Source organism: Pogona vitticeps, chromosome 15 (assembly GCF_051106095.1).
Source record: "Pogona vitticeps strain Pit_001003342236 chromosome 15, PviZW2.1, whole genome shotgun sequence".
NCBI classification, from domain to species: Eukaryota; Metazoa; Chordata; class Lepidosauria; order Squamata; family Agamidae; genus Pogona; species Pogona vitticeps.
In genome coordinates this window covers 12,262,606-12,268,821 of record NC_135797.1, presented here as the reverse complement: position 1 = coordinate 12,268,821, position 6,216 = coordinate 12,262,606, and positions in this window count along the sequence as shown.

The window sequence follows — 6,216 nt, the reverse complement described above, 5'->3', positions numbered from 1 at the left end:
GGAGATGGCGTTGCCGGGATACGCGGCCTGGTCTCCCCATGAGCTGCAGGCCAAGCTGGCCGAGATCGGGGCGCCCACGCAAGGTGAGGGGGTGGGGTGTCTGCGGGCCGAGGGGAGGCCTTGGGGCCCGGCCGAGGGTGGGGGGGCTTCTGAGGGGGCCGGGAAGGATCCCGAGGACCCCCCCCCATCCGAGGCAGCCTGGCCAGTGGTGTGGGGATGATGGGAGTTGTAGTTGGCGAGTCCCAGGTTCTGTGGACACAGAGAGCGTGGAAGGGTTGGGTTCCAGCCAAGGTGGGCCTCGGGAGCCCTTCGGGTGCTTTTGGGACTGGGGGAGTTCAGGGGGGGCTTTTGGGGGGGGTCTCTGGAGGTGGAGCCTGAGGTTGGGGGGGTTCGAGTCCACACACACCCACATCTGTGCCCATCGGGGAGCCAGGGCGGCTCCCATCATCGAGACAACCTCCCCGGTGCTTTTAAAATACCATGTTTTTTTAAAAAAAGAAAGAAAAGTAGTTAAAACAGACCTCAAGATTAAAACCAGGGTTTAAAATTAGCATTGAAGCCTAGTGGGAGCTTATTATGGGTAGATGGGTGGTTGAGGTCCTCTGGTTATGGAGCCCGAGGTTGGGGGTTCGAGTCCTGCCCGCCTCCCCCTCCCCCCCACTGGGTCTCCTGAAAGAGAAGAGCCGGCCTGGGGGTGGCCTTGGGCCGGGGAAACGGCTTCCGAGTCGGGTCTCCCTGGAAAACCCTGAAAAGGGTCGCCCTAAATCAGAGCTGACTTTGGCAGCACACGATAATCCCACAACAGCTACAGTGTATTGGGGCTCAGTTGCTGCAGCCAAGTGCATGGAAGTGCATAGCATTCCTTACAGACAAGGGCACAGGCTTGGGAAGAACAGGGGAGCCTCTGTGTTTCCTCCGTGCTCAGCATAGCTAGGATTTAGGCTACAAAAAGAGGAAGCCTTCTTCAGCAAACATGGAAATGCAGCAGGTTATTCAAGGTGAAGTGGAATGCTTAATCCTTCCTCAGCCAACCAGAGTTTTTTAAGTTACAGTCTAGTTGTGTTTTTCTGCTCACTTATCGGAAGATCTTAACATGGATGAGAGTCACTATGGTACCATACCATATTAAAGAAGGAATTTTTACGTCCAGTTTCTAGTCCTCATTGAGACATGAAGGTCACTGGGTGGCCCTGGGCCAGTCACTGCCCCCCCCCGACCAATCTACGTCACAGATTGTGATGTGGGTAAAGTGGGTAAGTGGGAGGAAAGCCATGTGTGCTACCTTAAATTCACTGGAGAAAAAGCAGAATATTGAAGAAATCAACAGATACAAGTGATGTAGAGCAACTGATGAGTGACATCTTTTTTTCCCCTTCCAGGTAGCCGTGAGGAGCTGGTGGAACGTCTGCAAACGTACACGCTTCAGGTGAGCCTTTATGTCTGATGCTTGTAGAAGGTGATGTGTTCTGTTGCCAGGTGTGCATGTGTGTGAACTCTGATCTTGGCCACCTACTTGAGGATTAAGGTATGTGTGAAGCTGTCTGGGGATCAGCCTCACGTGGGGGTAGGTATTGTGAGCCTGATGTTGCTCAACGGGTCCATCTCCACAAGACCAGGGGAACTTCAGGAGTAAAGACGACATCTGGGTTATGAAAGACAGGCTGTCTGGAGGGCTGCAGGTCTCTGTTCCACAGAAAGTGCCTTTCGGGTGGTGAAATCCATGCAGGAGGGTTTAATGAATTGCTGGCCTCTTGTGCATCTCCACGCATTACTGTATTGTTGATTTATAGTTTGAGATGCCATTTGTTTTGTCCCCATCCACGCAAGTGGCACCAAATGTTAAAAGTTTAACTATGGAAGGTTTGAAGTCTATGAGCAGTGAGTCGGCCGTTATAAACAGTAAGAGCCCCGTTCTACGTCGACCATACACAGGCTCTCCTTTAACCATTTCCTTCGTAGACCCACCAGAAGGTCAAGATCTTCTGCTCCCCTCTGCTTCAAATAATTAAGAGTGCACCCTTCTGTTTGAACAAGTATAGAATTCTGAGTTAATTTTTTGTTTTCTAGACGGGGATAGTGCTGAACAGACCAGCTCTGCGGGGAGATGATGGAGACAAGCCCGCCCCACCTCCGATGCCAGGACAGGTGAGTCACTTGTCCGCTAAGACCACCTTGACTGCATTCATAAGATCAGAGGGCTTTGGGGACAGCAATAGTTCAGTGGTAGAACCTACGCGGACTTGCAGAATCGTCCCAGTCCATTTCCTGGCGGACGTGAACCAGCTGCATTGGTGTTCTGCCTGGACTGCAATTTGTAGCTCAACGCCCCTATCTTTCTTTTTGGGATTTCAGTCTCACAGCACAGTGTGTCTCCGACCCTCTTTTCAGCGTTTGCCACCTCTCTGTTTCTCGCAGCTCCCTGGAATACCTCTACCCCCGCCCCCGATGGGCATGCCCCCGATGCAGCCACCTCCACCCCCGCCTCCCCCTGGCATGGGCCTCAACTTCCCGATGGGCGTAGGACCCCCTCCGCCGCCACCTGGCATGGGCCCGCCCCTCCGCATGCAGTCGGTGGATCCTTCCGCGTTGCCCGAGGAAGAGCGGTTGAAGCTGGCCCAGCAGCAGGCTGCCATGTTGATCCAGCAGGAGGAACGAGTCAAGCAGGTAATGATGATGTATAGATTTCCTTTTTTTGCTGGAGGGAAGGAGAGCGAAGAGGGGTCTGGTGACCGTGGAAATGAACAAGACCAGGCCCAGCCTTGCTGAAGCATTTAAGCCGGGACTAGACTTGCGGTGGTCCCTCAGTTGCTTCGTGAACTGGGCCAGGGGTTGTGATCAATGGTCTGTAAGGTCGCTGAAACATTGCATGAAGTCCCAGCCCCATGGGGTGTAAGGGTTCCAAAAGTGTGCTTTGGAGGGAAGTGTTTCCCGACACCTCTGGATGGCACCGGGTCAGGGGAGGCCGTTGTGGTTGCCTTTGCTCTCTCGTGGCTGTAAAATGTTGCCCTGCCTTTCGGCTTCTCGGACAGCGGTGAATCATGCCGACCCTCCCAGCTGAGCTCCTTCCCACATTGCTGCTGCTGCTGCTGTTAGTTTTTTGCTGGTCTCCCTGTAGGTTTGTAGTCGTGGCTGTTGTTGCCGCCTGTCTAGTGTCTGTTGATCACAAGGCTTTTTCCTGGCTAGTCTCCATTGCTCTTCCTGCAGCCAAACTGTATGGCCCTTTCAGAGTACAGTGGTGCCCCGCATAGCGACGGTAATCCGTTCCGGAAAAATCGTCGCTATCCGGATTTGTCGCTATGCGCAACTGAAAAGCCCATAGAAATGCATTAAACCCCATTTAATGTGTTCCTATGGGCTTAAAACTCACAGTTATGCGAAAATCCTCCATACAACTGCCATTTTCGCTGCCCAGTAAACGAGGAAAGGGTGCGAAAACTCTGCGGGCAGCCATTTTGGAACCGCCGATCAACTGTTTTTAAAACATCGCTATGCGAAAATCGGTAGGTAAAACAGCTTGCCGATCATCGCAAAGCGATTTTTTGCCATTAAAAAGATCGCAATGCGATCGCTTTTGCGATCACAAAAAATAAATCGCTATGCGGATTCTTCGTTAAACGGGGCGCTCGTTAAGCGAGGCACCACTGTAATCGTTCCTTTGGAGTATAGTTTTAAAAGGCAAATCCCCTGAGGCAGGCAGAAGCCGATCAACCCCTGGCCCCGGGAGCTGGTGTGAGAATGGCCTGGATTAGATCAAGGAGCCAAACAGGTAGTTGAAGAGAGAGAGAGAGAGAGGCCAAGCTTTATTTATTTCAGAGCCTGGCAGGCGGCTTGGTGTGTATATGTCACAAGTTTGACTCAGTGGCCGAATTGAATGTGGCATGGAAGAGCCGGGGCTGATTCTCAGCGGTCGGATGCCTGTTTGGCACGTGGGAGATTCCCCAGCATTTCAGATGGGGCTAGGAAGGAGATCTGGACGCTTGGCAGTCAGAAATTTATAGCCTGATGCCTTTTTAGATTTTGGACTCTGGCTCCCCCTCAACGCCAGTGGGGCAGGCTGAGTGGGGCTTTTGGTGCCGAAAAGATCTGGAAGAGGTCCCAGGTTGCTTCTCCTCCCTTTAGCCAGGATTGAACTCCGTAGACTCCTGGACTAACTCTGCACGAGGCCTTCGGATTGGCTTCTTAATCAGAATCATGAGGACTAGGATCTTTAGCTTTCGGGAGAGGATCATAACTGAAAGCAGAGTGCATGTTTTACCTTCAGAAAAGTCCTCCGGTGTAGTCCTTTGAGGAAGGGCAGGGGTTCACCCTGGCTAGGGAGAGGCAGCCCAGCCGTTCCGTAAGAAGGATTTCACTCCCTCTAAGAGTGCTTCCTGCCTCTTTGTACTGGGCTCAGTCCGGCTTCTTCTCCCACCTCTTCAGGCTGCTGCTCTAATGGAACAAGAGCGTCAGCAAGATATGTCCAAGCTGACCCCTCCTGTAGCCAGAGCTTCTCCGGATGTGGGGTCAAGACCTCCGGGGTTGCCAAGAGGTAAGTTCCCTGGGTTGAGAAAAGGAAGCAATCAGTCGTGATGGGGAGTGCTCGTTAATTCACGGAAGACAAGTAGCATCTGAACGTGCTACAGACGTCTTCTGTCTGTGTAGTGGATTAAATGTCAGCGATGGATTCCCTTTTGAACAAAGAGCATATTTCGGGCAAGGCGATCCCAGACTCGGCCCTCTCTTCGGTTTTTCAGAAAATAAACTTCCCTGGAGGAAGAGGTTACCCACTGTATTCCATCTCTTTTTTTCAGTGCAAACTAGATACAAGAGATGCAGTGGCTGATTTTTAAACCTTTTTGTCCCTTTCAGTCCAAAGAGGTCCCGGAGTATCGTACCGTGTAATCTGTAGAAATCCACTCCTGCCTGTGAGCTTACAGTCTTTAAAAGAATTCCCTCCCCCCTTTTTTTTAAAGACATGGTGGACTTCTATTGCTGTTAAACCCTAGGTGGTACGGCCAGGGGGTGCTAAACTCCAGAATGCCTGTGGAGGACCTAAAGTTGAAAAGTAACGCAGATGGGAAGGGAGAAGCTCACAGATGGTTCAGTGTTTTTTTTATCAGGGTTGATGGTATGACCCTTTCCCCCAGCTTCTCAAGCGTTGCAACCTCAGAACCTCTCATTTGGGGGATTGTTGAACGGAAGGGGCTTTTAGCCTTGGAGGCTGTTTGCCAAAATAGGGCAGGAATCTGAGGGAATCAGAAAAGCAAAGTTTCTTGTCACTCAAAGTGTGATCCCTCGAACTCTGTGCCAAGGGAAGTCAAAAAGCCTCTTTGGCTTTTGAGAAGCAGTGGAGAATTTTTCCCATTGTGGGACTGTCAGCATAGTTTCACTTACAGTGGACCCTCTACTTAAGGAATTAATCCGTATTGGAATGGTGGCTGCAAGTTGAAAAGTCTGTAAGTCGAATCTCCATTCACCTAGAATGCACTGAAAACCAATTAATCCCATAACCAGTGGTTTTTATTCTATTTTTATTCCATTTTGGTTTTTTTCTGGTCTGTAAGTCGATTCTCTGGCTGCAAGTCGAATCTAAATTTTGCAGCCAGAGAAGTCTGTAACTCGAAAAGTCTGTAAGTCGAGCCGTCTGTAAGTTGAGGGTCCACTGTATAGGCAAAATTGAGCTTTAAAAGCCACCTGTTCCCCCCCCCCCCGGCCTGGCATTGTTGTTGTTTAGTCATTAAGTCATGTCCAAGTCTTCGTGACCCCATGGACCAGAGCACGCCAGGCCCTCCTGTCTTCCACTGCCTCCCGCAGTTGGGTCAAAGTCATGTTGGCCGTTTCGATGATCCTGTCCAACCATCTCATCATCCTCTGTCATCCCCTTCTCCTCCTTAAAACTCCCAGGTTGGGGGCGGTGAGAAAACCTGACAACAGTGGCCAGCTCGAGGACAGAGTGTCTTGCTTGTTTGTTCTGGAAAAACTGTTTTTTCCCCTCCTTTTTCTAGGGAATCCCTCTGTGGGTTCATCTAACAGCATCCCGGGTCCAAGGCCCCGTGGCCCCCCTCCTCCTCCTGGAGAAGACAGTCGAGAGGTGGGTGTTTATCACGGGGGGGGGGGGGTGGGTGTGTGGAAGAGAGTGGCTGGAAAAGAGACTTGCGATGGGGGAGGAAAGGCCTTCACTGGATTCCACACCTGGTTTAGGCCAGTTCAAACAACTTGACAGGGCGATGCTGCTGC